This window comes from Myxocyprinus asiaticus, chromosome 28 (assembly GCF_019703515.2).
Source record: "Myxocyprinus asiaticus isolate MX2 ecotype Aquarium Trade chromosome 28, UBuf_Myxa_2, whole genome shotgun sequence".
Taxonomy (NCBI): Eukaryota; Metazoa; Chordata; class Actinopteri; order Cypriniformes; family Catostomidae; genus Myxocyprinus; species Myxocyprinus asiaticus.
This window is the reverse complement of record NC_059371.1, coordinates 43,657,922-43,675,385: the sequence shown is the minus strand read 5'-3', so window position 1 is coordinate 43,675,385 and position 17,464 is coordinate 43,657,922. Positions and strand designations below refer to the sequence as shown.

At 37.2% G+C, this 17,464-nt stretch overlaps 1 protein-coding gene and 1 pseudogene across 2 annotated transcripts in view; both read right to left on the bottom strand.

Annotated features, from left to right (window-relative positions):
- Positions 1-17,464, bottom strand: part of LOC127418625 (zinc finger protein 239-like) — a 197,029-nt gene that overhangs the window by 14,376 nt on the left and 165,189 nt on the right. The window contains exon 1 of one of the 2 annotated variants that reach the window (XM_051659281.1): positions 5,863-5,941. The exons of the other annotated variant lie outside the window; for it this stretch is intronic. The gene's annotated coding sequence lies outside the window, so the exon portion shown is untranslated. Of the gene's footprint in view, positions 1-5,862; positions 5,942-17,464 lie in introns of those variants that run through there. 2 annotated transcript variants of the gene reach the window in all.
- The window catches only part of LOC127418563 (zinc finger protein 271-like), a 58,659-nt pseudogene continuing 53,427 nt past the window's right edge, over positions 12,233-17,464 (bottom strand).

Below are 17,464 nucleotides of genomic sequence, written 5' to 3'. Positions count from 1 at the left end.
ATACTGTACATGGCATCACATCTCTGTCTATAGGCTATATACATAAAAAGTGGGTGAATGAATTGCAGGGTAAAGGTACATCAAATAAAATTAAGTAAATAAATAACATTTAAAATACAAATACATTTTTCCCATCTGAATCCATACATTAATTTCAAGATTTTCAAAATGCAGGTTCTGCCTACTGTACAATGTTCACACTCCATACAAAACACTCCAAATGAATAAATTGTTGATTACTGTTATTTGCACAGACACCAGTATTCATATTGATAATTATACATCTCAAATTAATGCCTATCAATCCATCACTTTATATAACACATAATACGCGTGCACATGACGTCATCATTTTCACAAATTTGCGTTTTTGTATGTTGCCCTCAGTGAGAAAGAGAAGCCGGTAGTACAGTGAGCAACACACACCTGATCCTGTTAGGGTTTCCAATCGATTCTCTCCACTCAGTGATGAACTTACTCAAATATCTAAAGATACAAATGTAAAAAAAAAAAAAAAAAAAAGTGGTACAAATGTTGACTTATATCTTACTAAGATGCAATTATATATAGTTTATACTCTTTATTATATACAGAAATGGACTATGGTAAAAATATTTAGACAGTTTGTGAACCCTGTTTTGTTATCAGACAGTTTAATATAGCTTTCAAAAAAGTCCAGTACAAACATTACAGTCACTCGGCAGCTGTCACAGTTGTTAGGCGACAAGAACAGTCCTCGGTAGGCTAGACTGTTCCAATTAACAATGCTCAGTCTGACCTTCGCAGCCTTCGAAGGCGTGGCCTTTGAAGTCCGAGTCCTTCGAAGGATGCAGCCTTTGAATTGAGACACAGCCATTGTGCGTATGTGTGAAACACTACGTGATTACAGAGGCATAAAACTTGTTAGCACCATCCATTGGCCGATTCCTTTAAAATTTCTCACAGACCTTTAGGGTCAGGAGTCGAACAGGCCCACCGAGTTTTGTGCCGATCGGCCTCCGATAACCTTGTCTAATAGGTGCTCAAACTTCATTGGCCGATGGCAGCCATGATTTCTGAGATACGCCAGTGTCCTCATAGACAGTCATGGCACCTTGGACAAAGACACTGCATGCCGATTTTCAACTCAATCAGACTAACGGTTGCGTAGTTAGAGCTGTTTTCATGTTTTTTCCTGTTATAGCACCACCAAGTGGTCAAACTCCACAGGTTTTTTTTTTTCCTGTGACCTCAGATTGAGCTCATACACATGTGTACCGAGCTTGGTGAAAATATCTAATTTCATTCGGGCGTTATAGCCATTTTAGTAAAAATGGCCCGAAATTTTCTAACGTTTTGGAACCCCTTAGTGACCGTGAGCTGAAGTTTCAACTTTTTTTTTTATAATTATTGATAATCAGACTAGAGTATCCAGAGTATATTTCTGCACTGGTTTGGTTCCGATCGTGCGAAAAACCTAGGACTAGTTTGCAAAAGTAGGTTTTTAACATTATCTGAAATATTTACCAAATGGTTAATAACAACAATAAAAATCTTAACAATTACAATAGGGTTTCAGCACTAAGCGCTTGAACCCCTAATAATAATAATAATAATAAAATTCTTAACAATTACAGTAGGGTTTCAGTGCTAAGCGCTTGAACCCCTAATAAAAATCGTAACAATTACAATAGGGTTTCAGCGCTAAGCACCTGAACCCCTAATAATAATAAAAATCATAACAATTACAATAGGGTTTCAGCGCTAAGCGCTTGAACCCCTAATAATAATAAAAATCTTAATTACAATAGGGTTACAGCACTAAGCGCTTGAACCCCTAATAATAATAATAATAATAAAATTCTTAACAATTACAGTAGGGTTTCAGTGCTAAGCGCTTGAACCCCTAATAAAAATCGTAACAATTACAATAGGGTTTCAGCGCTAAGCACCTGAACCCCTAATAATAATAAAAATCGTAACAATTACAATAGGGTTTCAGCGCTAAGCGCTTGAACCCCTAATAATAATAATAATAATAAAATTCTTAACAATTACAATAGGGTTTCAGTGCTAAGCGCTTGAACCCCTAATAAAAATTTTAACAATTAAAATAGGGTTTCAGTGCTAAGCACCTGAACCCCTAATAATAATAAAAATCGTAACAATTACAATAGGGTTTCGGCGCTAAGCGCTTGAAACCCTAATAATAATAATAATAATAATAAAAATTCTTAACAATTACAATAGGGTTTCAGTGCTAAGCACTTGAACCCCTAATAAATATCGTAACAATTACAATAGGGTTTCAGCGCTAAGTGCATGAACCCCTAAAAATCTCAATTACAATAGGGTTTCAGCGCTAAGCACTTGAACCCCTAATAATAAATATAGCTGCAAGCAGCAATTGTCGGGGTTCAAGCCTTTTAAGAACTTTCAAAGTATGCAAAAAAGGTATGTATATGTATATGTATATGTACTTTGTAAGTTGCTGAATTTGCAAACTGGTGTTAAATATGACTCTGATGCCTTGTGTTCAACGATCCTGAAACAGGATAAAGTCAGACTTAAAATGTGCGGACAATCCAGCCTTTCAATCTCAAACTCAGCCTATGTTTTCATTGTCTGTGTACAGTACGTGTGTGTATAAGTATGTGTTTGTATGAGTGGGTTTGGGCCACACCAACATACTGTTAGCCATTCAAAACAGACTGGCATCCTTCCTTGAAATAAATGATTCTCCAAAGTCATCACCATCTCTTCTGTGGGAAACAGCAAAGGCAGTGTTAAGAGATCAGATAATTAAATTCTCTGTCTATAAAAAAAGCAAGGAAAAAGAACAAGAAGCTGAGTTAGAAAAAAAAATTAAACATCTTGAAATTATTAAAGCAAGTAACCCATCTGAGGAAACCCAAAATGAATTTAGAAAATATAAATTCCAACTAAATGCAATTATAAATAAAAAAAAAAAAAAACTAAATTCCTCATATACAGATTTCGACAAGAAAATTTTCACCATAATAATAAATCTGTTAAATACTTGGCAAATCAAATTAAACAAAATAAAGAAAAAAAAACAACAATCTCCATCATTAAAAACTCATAATAAGCCTATAAACTCACCTGAAGAAATAAATAAAATCTTCAGAAATTTGTACGGCAATCTATATTCATCAGAGAAGGACCCAAATCAAGAGGATATCAACTCATTTCTCAACAGCACTGATTTACCACAGCTTAAAAAAAAAAAAATCAAACTGACATACTGGATTACCGATAACACAGGAGGAACTTTCCAAAGCCCTCAAGTGTATGCCAAACAACAAAGCACCAGGACCCGATGGCTTCCCTGCTGAGTTCTATAAACACTTCTGGTCTATTCTATCTCCGCTCTTTAATAATATTGAATATTGATACTTGAAATAAAACAAAATTCAAGATTTCCAGCTAATATGAACACAGCCACAATTTCAATCCTCTTAAAGCACAACAAAGATCCAACCTTGCCATCAAGTTACCATCCCATTTCTCTCATCAACATGGATATAAAAATAATCACTAAGGCACTAGCTCACAGAATAGAAAAAGTCATTCTGTCTATAATTCACTCAGATCAAACCGGCTTTATCAAAGGTAGGCACACATCCAGTAACACACGCAGACTTTTTAATTTAATGTATTATTCATCATTACAAAGAGCAGGTATCATCGTAGCCACTTTGGATGCAGAAAAGGCCTTTGACAGAGTAAATACTGGAAATGTCTCTTTACAACATTACAAAGATTTGGCTTTGGGGAATCATTTATTAATTGGGTCAAGATTTTGTACACTGCTCCTTCAGCCACAGTTATCACTAACAGACAAACCTCACACAGCTTCACATTGCACAGGGGTCTAGGCAAGAACGCCCACTCTCTCCTTCTCTATTCACCATTTTCATTGAACCTTTAGCTGCAGCCATCCGTCAGAACATTTACATAGAAGGTATTCAAAATCCTAAAACACATCATAAGATCAGCCTCTATGCAGATGATATACTGTTATTTCTACAAAATCCTCACTCATCACTAAAAGAAACAATTAAGCTTATTGAATCATTTTTTTAATATCTCTAACTACTCTATTAACTGGAACAAATCTTACATCCTTCCACTAAATAATAATAGCTGGAATGTGGCAACCCATAAACCACCTATCCCATTATGTACAGATCACATCATGTATTTAGGCATCAATGTTTCCCCCAGGCTGTCAGAGCTGTTCAGACTCAATTTCACTCCACTACTCAAAATAATAAATGATCTTCATCGCTGGATGAACTTACCACTAACCATTTTGGGCAGAATTGCCACTGTTAAAATGACAATACTTCCTAAAATAAATGATCTATTTTCAATGACTCCAACCCAACCCACCCTCACCTGGTTCAAATCTTTAGATTCAAGTATCTCCAAATTCTACTGGAAAAACAAAACACCTAGAATTAAACTGGCCACTCTACAGAAACCGAAAACACAAGGAGGGTTGGAAGCTCCACATTTTTACCACTATTATCTAGCAAATCAGCTTCAATACATATATAAATGGATCCACCCTAATCAATCAGATAACACATGGTTAGATTTAGAACGAACAGTTTGCAAAGACATTCAGATTTCAGATATACCATTTCTCAGCCAGACTATCAAACACCATCCTTGTTTCAAAACAGTAACAATAGCTGCGACTCTGACAGCCTGGTGGAAATTCCATAAAATTACAAACACCACTATCGCACCATCTAATCTTACTCCCATCTGGAATAATCCTGATTTTCTAAGTAACAAGAAACCACTTAATCTCAACACATGGTCAGAAAAAGGCATCACGCATCTTAAACATATTTTCCAAAAATAATATTCTGGTTTCTCCTACTTGGTCCAAAGATACGGTATTCAGAGTAAACAATTTTTGGAATATCTACAACTTAAGTCATCCATTCATACAAAATTAAAAGTTATGGCCACCAACCTAGATCTTCCTCAATTAGTTTCAGATTTAATTAACATTCCATCTTCAAAAAAACTCCTTTCCAAAATATATAGAATAATATCACAGTCTGACGAAACACTCTCTATACCATCAATAAAATGTGAACAAGACCTACTTATCACTCCTGATGTCGGATTCTGGAACCAAATTTGCAAAAACATCTACTTCATGTCCAAAAATGGCAATCTACAACTCATACAGTTTAAGATACTTCATAGAATTCACTACACTGGAGACATTTTTTTTTTAATGGGATTTTCATCAGAAATCTGCTCACATTGTGAACAAAACCACCCCAATAGCTATGTTCATGCCACCTGGCACTGCACACCCATTAAAAGTTTTTGGAAAGAAATTACTGAATCACAATCCCTCTTCCTGGGCTGCCACATCCCATTATCCCCCGGACTCTGCTTGTTAGGAGATACTGTATATCAACAATCAACCTGAACAAAACAAACTGTAGATTACTCCGTGTGGCTCTAACTATTGCAAAGAACACTATCCTCATGAACTGGAAATCAAGGAACACCACACATATTGCACACTGGAAAAATGTACTTATAGATTACATCTCTATGGAAAAAGTATCCACCTCAGTCCAAAACACTGCAATAGAACCCCACCTTATTTGGTCATCTTTCATTGATTTTTCTACAAACCTGATTTCACTTAATTGGTTGTTTTTGGAAGGGAGGGCTGCTTTCACTGTCAATGTTTTTTTTTCTATGGTTCCATTATTTGTGCACACACACAAATACATACGCATGCACACTCACATACACACAAAAATACATAGATACTTATTTCTTGTGTTTGTTATTGTCTATATTCTTTGCATTTTTCTTTACTTTTGTTTTATTGTTGTTGGAATTGTTGTTGATGTCGTTGATTTTATTGTTGTGTTGATGTTATTTTTGTTGTTGGAATTGTTGTTGCTGTAATAGAAAAAGAAAAGAGAAAGAAAAAAAAAATTATACAAATTTCATACAATCTTCAGCCCACTGCTTTCTGGGTTGGATGTGGTGTCTATGGCTGGGGAGCTAACTGGTGCACACCACGGTTCCAGCCACAGATGACAATCTAAAAAGGGCAACCAAACAATGATTTTTGGTTATCTGTCAGGTCACAACCAGACCAGGTGAGCTTGATTTGGAGGTGCCTGTCGTGGTACCCCAGCATCCTTTGTGGAGGAAGACACAGTGGAGCACAGAGGCTTAACCGCTGGTACGGGGGTTGGGTTTTGCCGGCAGCGTGGAGAGGGGTCCGGGTGGATCAGAGGTGGGGTTGGTGTCTGTGTCGGGGGGGTCTGTTGGTTGTGCTCGCCGGCGGTGGTGGAGCGGCTCCCAGACCAAGAGAGTTGTGTATATCTGCAATCAATTTATTGACTGGTCTAAAATCTCAAAAAGCTGAGATGATATTATTATTATTATTACTACTACTACTACTACTACTACTACTGCTACTACTACTACTACTATTATTGTTGTAAAAATGTAACACAACAATCCTAGGCGTTTATTCAGTACTGTGGTGGCATTGGTTAGGAATAAAGCATCGACTGAGCCAGATATTCTGTTGCTGCTCAACACTACTGACTTCATGAATTTCTTTACTGATAAAAATTTAAATATACAGAAATAAAATTGGAACTATGCAATCAACTGTCACAGCACCTTAGAAAACAGTCTCAAAACAGTTTTCTTCACGAGCAACTTCAATCCTTCGCTGTCATAGGTCATGAAAAGATAACAAAATTATAAAAAAAATCAAAAGCCACAGCATATATGTTAGATCCAATACCAACTAAGCTCTTAAAAGAGGTATTCCCTGTAATCTCAGAACCTCTTCTTAATATTATTAACTCCTTACTATCCTTAGGACATGTCCCAAGAAACTTTAAAATGGCAGTTATCAAACCATTATTAAGAAGCCACAGCTTGATCCAGAAGAACTGGCTAAATATAGACCAATTTCAAATTTACCATTTATGTCGAAAATACTAGAAAATGTAGTATCCTCCCAACTATGTTCTTTTATACAGAGAAATGGTATATATGAACAATTTCAGTCAGGATTTAGGCCCCATCACAGTACAGAGACTGCACTTATCAGAGTTACAAATGACTTCCACTTATCATCTGAACACGGCTGAATTTCTCTTCTAGTGCTTTTAGATCTTAGTGCTGCATTCGACATGATAGATCACAACATTCTTTTGAATAGGCCGGAGAATTATGTTGGCATAAGTGGACTTGTATTAGCATGGTTTAGGTCCTATTTATCAGAACGCTACCACTTTGTATGTGTAAACAAGGAATTGTCAAATCAAACAAAAGTATGGAGTGCCACAGGGATCAGTTTTAGGGTCTCTGCTTTTCTCCTTATACATGCTTCCCCTGGGAGATATTATCAGGAAACATGGAATAAGGTTCCACTGTTATGCCAACGATACCCAACTTTATATTTCTTCTAAAGCCAACGAAAATTCACAATTCTCCAATTTAGCAGAGTGTATCAATGAAATCAAAGATTGTATTGCCAGAAATTTCCTTCTAATCAATTCCGACAAAACAGAGGTACTACTTATTGGACCAAAAACCTCTAAAACCTCTTCTACTGTGTAGAACTTGGGTGTTATATCTGATACCAATCGGTCCTTTGAAAATCAAATTTCCAATGTTTGTAGAACAGCATTATTCCACCTCAGAAATCGGTTGCTGATGCCGAAAAATTAACTAATGCTTTAATGACCTCAAGACTAGATTATTGTAATGAATTACTGGGAGGATGTCCAGCACGTTCAATAAATAAACTTCAATTGGTTCAAAATGCAGCTGCCAGAGTGCTGACTAGAACCAAGAAAAATGATCATACTAGCTCCAATTTATCGTTGTTACATTGGCTACCAGTCAAATATCGTATTAATTGTAAAATTCTGTCAACGACATACAAAGATTTGAATAGTCTAGCTCCACAGTACATAAGTGACCTTCTGACATGCTATATTCCATCACATTCATTACAATCACAAAATTCTGGCTTGTTAAAAGTTCCTAGAATTTCAAAATCCACAAAAGGAGGTAGACCCTTTTCCTATTTGGCTCCTAAAGTATAGAATAGTCTCCCTTACACTGTATGCAGACACACTCACTCAGTTTAAGTCTAGACTAAAGACTCATCTATTTAGCCAGGCATTCACCTAATTTATCCATCAACTCACAATTAGGCTGCTTTAGTTAGGTCTGTCGGAACCAGAAACATCTATCATGATTGATAACTCTGGATTCATATCCCAAGGTGACCAGAGCCAGCCAGACAGCTCCATTCCTGTCTGGTGTTGGACTCCACTGCTATGCATCTCTGAGTGATGATGACTAAATGCAGCTGGTGCTAGCCAGACATCACTTCACTCTTTTATGATGGACTTCAGAGGATGAACTGATGCCAACTCCAACTGACCCCACCGAAATGACCTGCCGGTTGAACAGAGATGCACCTCACTGATCTCTGCCTGCATCACCTTTGTCTATTGATGGACTACACTCTTGAAACTGAATATATAGACTATCATTTAATTGCCAACAAAAGCCTTCATCAGCCAACTAACAAAGGACAATGCATCTATGTGAACTTCTGCAGTTAATCCAGGATGGACTTCAAAGACATTAGTCATTAATCTTACAGTTCATTAAAACTCTTTTTTTTTTTTACCACTGGACCTTAACACTTACTTAGTTTACTAATCTTAAACCGTGACCTGCACTGCACATTAATAACTCATATTGGCATTATATTCATGCTGGTTAGCCAGAGGGGATCTGGCCCCCATAGTGAGCCTAGTTTCTCCCAAGGTTACTTTTCTTCATTAACCAACATCTATGGAGTTTTGTGTTCCTTGCCACAGTCGCCTTCAGCTTGCTCACAGGGGTTCTAAATACAATTATTATTTAATTTTTATACACAATTTACAATCATATATAATCAAACTACACAATGATCACTCTAAGACTTTATAGATATTACAGTTATATTTTTTGTTAATGCATGATTTTCTGTAAAGCTATTTTGAAACGATGTGTGTTGTGAAAAGCGCTAGACAAATAAAAATAACTTGACTCTCTATAAATTAGACAGATCATTAGTTTGCACTTCCTTCCTACCTCCCACCAGTTTAAGTTTCCATATGCAATCTCCTGTCCCTTTTGGTCACCTTATTTCGCCATGTGCATCATTTATCAATGCCGCTCCTTCTCTCGCCTCCTCACGCTAGCCCATTCCATCGATAACTCTTTGACAACGTATCTACTGACGAATGCTGCTGATCGGACCTCAAATTTTGGTCCCCGTTACTAAATCACTGGAACAGAATTTCCCTTTACCATAACAAAAACTCTGAAACCTCAGACTACAAGTCCTTTTTCACAGATGCGTGCCCTCTGAAGGTCTCGAGGCTACTTTATAGGAACATGGTTCGCAGGAAAATGGCCAGACTAATTCCTCACTCTCGCACTCGGCTCCCCTCCATCCGCATCTTCGAAATTTACACCATTGTCATTGCCATCGTATTATGGGGTCCCCTCTGGGCACGCAAATGTATCGTCATTTTGCAACAATACCACTGCCGCTATGATCATTTAAAAGGCGGTCCTCCTTCAGGCTCATTATGCCCCTACGGAGACGTTCGACACGGTAGAGCATCAACTGCAATTAATTTTCTCAGCCGAGCAAATTCCTGGGTTTTTCGATTTAATCGCTGACTCTCTCATTTCCAGGAGTTTCATCTACTATGTCCCTACGCCAGCTTACTTCCTGTCCCCTGCATGCATCTCTCAGACCTTCTGCCGTACTAACCCTTTCAATCCTACCCCTTTTAGATTCCGCTTTCTTGCAGAAAGGACTCGCCCAGTCGACGCTCATTTTTCCCTTTTTCTCAAACACTCCAAAACAGATCACACGGGGTGCAGTCATAGCATAATAATATCTACAATCTCCAGGTCCCCCTGCCACTACACCTCCATGGTTATATATCTCCAAACTAGTTTGCATTTTGCATCTGACCCCTCAAACATTGCGGTCTCCTCCCCTAGTCTCTCGGGGCACTTATTCAGAATGGGTGTGGCCACAACCGCTGCTCTTCAAGGACTATAAGAATCCACAATCAAGACGCTTGGCTGCTGACCTTCCTCATCATACCAGAAATATATTCGATCCAACCATCAAATCATCACACATGTCCAACTCTCCATCAGCCGTAAGTTTCATGCCTCTCTGGTGGCAGCCTGGGGCCACTCACTACTTTATCCACACACTCTATTTCACATTATCAAATTCAAGCATGTCTATCCTCCAGCAAGGATATTTTATAATTATATCCGCCCTCCTCACCAGGGCTTCCACAGTCCCAAGCATGGTTTTCATTCACATAAGTACTACACAGCCTAGCTCGCCCTATCGAAGGGCTCATAAGCAAACGCTGTTAAGATATTCCACATACAACATCTGCCCTCGTTGGAAGGCTCATAATCAAACATTAAATAATATACTTGACTGGGTTCCACAGTACTAATTTAGTATGATGCAATATTAATCTGGTTTCCAAAAAATAAGTGAAGTAGTTTTTGCACACCTTAATCATTCACAAAGAAAAATGTTTTAGTAAAAATATATGAAGGAAAATAAGATTTTTATTAAGCTTCCATGTATGATTTTTTGTGCAAATCCCTTGTGTTAATTTAGTGGAAAAACTGTGGGAAACATGCCTTCATGGTTTTAAAATAGATATCTATTATACCTAGACATACCTTCCCGACTTTAATTTTTTTTTATTGACATTCCGATTCCAATGTCTGAATATTCTTAAGAAGTAAAAGTTCACTGCTCTATGAAAGGGTGTACTTGCATTATTATGCTATTATATTATCATTATATCAATGGCATAAAATGGTCTTAAAATTACAATAATTTCATTTATCGCATTTATCGCAATATATCGTCCAACAAATGTAGTTATCGTGTCAGGCCTAAAGACATTGATAAGTGCATGAGAAGAATAAAAATCACATTAAACTGTCAAATTAGATTGTTTAAATTAAAACAAAGGAGGAGCAAACAATACAGATTAGTGATTGGTCCTTGGCAACACTGTTTGCACATGCGCAGCTCATCAGTTGAGAAACACTAGACTTCTCTGGCTCTTAACTGTTTTTAATTCCTTTAAATAACCTCGTGCATGTGACCAGTAACAAAACAAGCTACATCAGGCGGTTATACTCTTCTCTTAAACACATTAAAACACCAAATAAATTCAAAAACAACATGCACAGAAAAATAAACATCAAAATAAATACAAATGCCAATAATAATGTAAAACACATTGAACACATACCGAAATGAGCATCCAAACTATCAGCTCTTCTTCTTCTTCTTGTGTTTTCTGTCGGTTTATAAAACAACTTCAAGTGAATATCTGCCTCCTGCTGGACTGGAGTGTTTAAAATACCAACATCTGATTATTCCTGCTGCTGTTGTTGAACTTAAAAATACACTGTACAAGAAAATCTGAAGTGACCAGACTTATTTTCCATTGACATTTCCTAAATGTTTCTATAATTTGAAATCTTTCTCTAATAAATCAGCACACATTCAGACGTCACTGGGAAACAAAAACGTTTGAAAGTATGAAAGTTTAAAAGAATAATTTACCCCAAAATGAAAATTATATCATCATTTACTCACCCTCATACTGTTCCAAAACTGTACGACTTTCTCTCTTCTGTTGACTACAAAAGACAAACATTTATCATTGCCACACATTTTCATAATATTTGTTAAACGGAGCCCCAAAATGACAAAAAAGCACCATAAAAGTTACGTAACTTATTGACTTATATTCTCCTCAGCTTGAGCTCTGAAATGGACCACAAAAATGCAATAACTAGTGCTTCTTCACCTATTACTTTATAGGTTCTTAGGTTTCAGAAGGTTGTATAAGTTGCATAAAGTTTATACAAAATTAGTAGCGGAGTTTAATACTTTTAGATTATTATTTTTTTTTTTTGTACTCATTTATTCAGAAAATTTTAATTATTAAAAATTGTCTAAATATTTGACATTTCAGCAGTCATTACTTGTGTCAACTAAATCTACAACCTGAGTCAGAAACAATTCAGATAAAATACACAAAGACCAATGTTACATTCATTTCACTAGGCTGTTTAATTATAATGATTGCAATAAATATAACACTAAGTGGAAAAATCTTTATCATGTGACTAATATCATAGTGTAGTATCATGTATCAAAGTCAATACAAATCAAAAACAGATTATGAAGGATGGCCTTTAATAGTGACATCAGACAACATGTAAACACACAGATGGCAAGACAAATATGGAAATAATAATTTTATATAATACATTTATTATTAATCTAAATTTCATTAAAATGCTTTCACATTTTACACTATCTGGGCAATATGTAGATCTATTTGTGATCACAATCTATGAGTCAAATGTTGCTCAAGATGCAACATCCAGTGAGCGGCAGTTCTGCGAATGGAAACGCCTTGTTGATGAGAGCGGTGAGGCAAATGGGCTACAACAGCAGAAGACCACGTCAGGTTCCACTTCTGTCAGCCAAGAACAGAAAGCAGAGACTACAGTGGGCACAGGCTCATCAAAACTGGACAGTTAAAGACAGGAAAAACACAGTCTGGTCTGATGAATCTTGATTTCTTCTGATATACACAAATGGTAGTCCCATTGAAAAATCCATATCGATCAACCACTAACTGTGACTTCTTGGGCAATTTTTTTTACATGAGATGAAGAAATGACATGAAGAGCAATGGTATGGTTTCTCTCCAGTATGAATTCTCTAGAGTGTTTTCAGGTTTTGTGACAGAGTGAAACTCTTTCCACAGTGAGATCACTTGTAAGGTTTCTCTCCAGTATGAATTCTCTCATGTGTTTTCAGGTTTTGTGACCAAGTGAATCTCTTTTTACAGTATGAGCACTTGTATGGTTTCTCTCCATTATGAATTATCTTGTATGTTTTCAGGATTTTTGACTGACTGAAACTCTTTCCACAGTGTGATCACTTGTAAGGTTTCTCTCCAGTATGAGTTCTCTCGTGTTTTTTCAGGGTATTTGACCGAGTGAAACTCTTTCCACAGTGTGAGCACTCATAAGGTTTCTCGCCAGTATGAATTCTCTCATGTGTTTTCAGGTTTTGTGACCAAGTGAATCTCTTTTTACAGTATGAGCACTTGTATGGTTTCTCTCCAGTATGAATTATCTTGTGTGTTTTCAGGTTTTTTGACTGACTGAAACTCTTTCCACAGAGTGAGCACTTGTATGGTGTCTCTCCAGTATGAATTCTCTCGTGTGTTTTCAGGATTTGTGACCGAGTGAAACTCTTTTTACAGTGTGAGCACTTGTATGGTTTCTCTCCAGTATGAATTCTCTCGTGTGTTTTCCGGGTTTTTGACTGACTGAAACTCTTTCCACAGTGTGAGCACTTGTATGGTCTCTCTCCAGTATGAGTTCTCTTGTGTGTTTTCAGGTGTTCTGACCGAGTGAATCTCTTTTCACAGTGAGATCACTTGTAAGGTTTCTCTCCAGTATGAATTCTCTCATGTGTTTTCAGGTTTTGTGACCAAGTGAATCTCTTTTTACAGTATGAGCACTTGTATGGTTTCTCTCCATTATGAATTATCTTGTATGTTTTCAGGATTTTTGACTGACTGAAACTCTTTCCACAGTGTGATCACTTGTAAGGTTTCTCTCCAGTATGAGTTCTCTCGTGTTTTTTCAGGGTATTTGACCGAGTGAAACTCTTTCCACAGTGTGAGCACTCATAAGGTTTCTCGCCAGTATGAATTCTCTCATGTGTTTTCAGGTTTTGTGACCAAGTGAATCTCTTTTTACAGTATGAGCACTTGTATGGTTTCTCTCCAGTATGAATTATCTTGTGTGTTTTCAGGTTTTTTGACTGACTGAAACTCTTTCCACAGAGTGAGCACTTGTATGGTGTCTCTCCAGTATGAATTCTCTCGTGTGTTTTCAGGATTTGTGACCGAGTGAAACTCTTTTTACAGTGTGAGCACTTGTATGGTTTCTCTCCAGTATGAATTCTCTCGTGTGTTTTCCGGGTTTTTGACTGACTGAAACTCTTTCCACAGTGTGAGCACTTGTATGGTCTCTCTCCAGTATGAGTTCTCTTGTGTGTTTTCAGGTGTTCTGACCGAGTGAATCTCTTTTCACAGTGTGAGCACTTGTATGGTTTTTCTCCAATATGAATTCTTTGGTGCAGTTTCAAGTTGCCGGCTGTAATAAAAATTTTCCCACATTCAAAGCACATATGAGCCCCCACACTGCCATGTATTTTCTGATGCTCTTTCAAATAGGACAGGCGTGCAAAACTCTTTCCACAAAATGAACACATGTGAGGCTTCTCATTTGTGTGAGTTTTCAGATGTCGTTTTAGATACTGTGCCAGAACAAATGCTTTACCACACTTATCACATTCAAATGACTTTTCTCCAAAGTGACAAAAGAGATGACTTTTGAGATTGCCTGCATCTGCAAAACTTTTTCCACACTGATGGCATGTGTAAGGTCTCTCTCCCGTGTGAACTCTCGTGTGTCTATTAAGATTGGTTTCACTTGTGAAACTCTTTCCACACTGATGGCACGTGTAAGGTCTCTCTCCCGTGTGAACTCTCGTGTGTCTATTAAGACGGCTTTTACTTGTGAAACTCTTCCCACACTGATGGCATGTGTAAGGTCTCTCTCCCATGTGAACTCGCATGTGTCTATTAAGATCTCTTTTACATGTGAAACACTTTCCACACTGAGAGCAGGTGAAAGATTCCTTGGCTGCTCTTTTTCGAGGATTTTTTGGAGAGTAATTATTTTCAGTATTTGAGCCACTCAAAGATTTTTCTCCAGTTATGAAATCATGCTGTTCATCCTCAACTTCATTCAGCTCTTCACGTTCCTCTCTCACTTCCATCAGCTCTGAAATGAACACAATAAATGGAAAAAAATCATTTAAAAAGGATTGTACAATCAATATTATACATGATTGATTTGTTACTGGTGTAATATTATTATGATGTTGTGCTTGAGTTGGTGCAATATTGTTTATTGTCCGTTGTTTTGCTTTGTTCTTGTTGTTTTTATCTATTATATTAATAGTTTTTAAATTATATATATTTTTAAAGACATGGGTTGTGTTGCTGCTGTAACATGTGAATTTCCCCCTAGGGGGATCAATAAAGTTATCAATCAATCAATAAACTTCTGACCCACTGGAACTGTGATATAGTCAATTAAAAGTGAAACAATCAGTCTGTAAACAATTGTTGGAAAAATTACATGTGTCATGCACAAAGCAGATGTTGTAAACGACTTGCCAAAACTATAGTTTGCTAATATTAAATCTGTGGAGTAGTAAAAAAATTAGTTTAAATGACTTCAACCTAAGTGTATGTAAACTTCTGACTTCATATATATACACATACATACACTGGCGGCCAAAAGTTTGGAAAAATGTACAGATTGTGCTGTTTCGGAAGGAAATTGGTACTTTAATTCACCAAAGTGGCATTCAACTGATCATAAAGTATAGTCAGGACATTACTGATGTAAAAAACAGCACCATCACTATTTGAAAAAAGTCATTTTTGATCAAATCTAGAAAGGCCCCATTTCCAGCAGCCATCACTCCAACACCTTATCCTTGAGTAATCATGCTAAATTGCTAATTTGGTACTAGAAAATCACTTGTCATTATATCAAACACAGCTGAAAGCTATTTGGTTTGTTAAATGAAGCTTAACATTGTCTTTGTGTTTGTTTTTGAGTTGCCCCAGTATGAAATATAGATTGGCATGTCTTAAGGTCAATATTAGGACAAAAGTGGCAAAATAGAAACAGCTTTCTCTAGAAACTTGTAAGTCAATCATTATTTTGAGGAATGAAGGCTATACAATGCTTGAAATTGCCAAAAAAAGATTTTATACAAAGGTGTACACTACAGTGTTCAAAGACAAAGAACAACTGGCTCTAACAAGGACAGAAAGAGATGTGAAAGATCAGATGTACAACTAAACAACAGGATAAGTACATCAGAGTCTCTAGTTTGAGAAATAGACGCCTCACATGTCCTCAGCTGACAGCTTCATTGAATTCTACATGCTCAACACCAGTTTCATGTACAACAGTAAAGAGAAGACTCAGGGGTGCAGGCCTTATGGGAAGAATTGCAAAGAAAAAGCCACTTTTGAAACAGAAAAACTAAAAGAAAAGGTTAGAGTGGGCAAAGAAACACAGACATTGGACAACAGATAATCGGAAAAGAGTGTTATGGATCTTAACCCCACTGAGCTTTTGTGGGATCAGCTAGACTGTAAGGTGCGTGAGAAGTGCCCGACAAGACAGTCACATCTATGGCAAGTGCTACAGGAAGTGTGGGGTGAAATGTCACCTGAGTATCTGGACAAACTGACAGCTAGAATGCCAAGGATCTGCAAAGCTGTCACTGCTGCACGTGGAGGATTTTCTGATGAGAACTCTTTGAAGTAGTAGTAGTAATTTTTCATGTTATTAATGTCCTGACTATACATTGTGATCAGTTGAATGCCACTTTGGTGAATAAAAGTACCAATTTCTTTCCATAAGAGCATAATCTGTACATTATTCCAAACTTTTGGCCGCCAGTGTGTATGTGTGTACATATATTTATTTAACCAATATCACATGAGCAAGAGTGCTATATGGCCCTACATCAGCACTGCTGTGATTTGGCCGCAGGGAATCACAGCAGTGCTGATTTAGGGCCATATACCACGATTTTAAAAGATTTAAGAAAAACTGAGTATTGTCATAAAAACGCATTTGTGCATGGAACTACTTTCTTACAAATGATGCGTCCAAGCCTCCGTTAGTGATTCAAAAATTTCACTTCAGAAATAGTATCACGGGTTGTGCTGTTTCTAACAAGTTATTGGATAAACAAGGATGGATGTGTGTATGTGTGTGTGAGTGAGAGAGAGAGAGACGGAGCATGTGCGATCACCTGTTGCCACTCCCAAGCAGAGATGCTGTCAACTTTCTGAACATCAGCTTTCTCAGTGGAAAAATAGCATCCAAGCGGAGGTATTTCTCCCTATTTTGCGGTAGCCGGTGCGCAAGAGTCGATCACTATAGAAACCGCAATGTCCTCCACCATTTTAAACAGCACGCATTTTGTAATTAATCAGTCTGTTGTATCTCTCAGCTGTGATGAGCCGTAACGCTGAAATTGTTCGTTTAAAGCTGTTTAAAGCTATTTCCTAGCTTTAGTAGTGTAGTATTAATACAAGCGATCACGAAGAGCTGTTGTATGTAAACAGTGACTGATGCGGATTCACTTCATGTCACCTAACCGGCTCATATTACACACAAA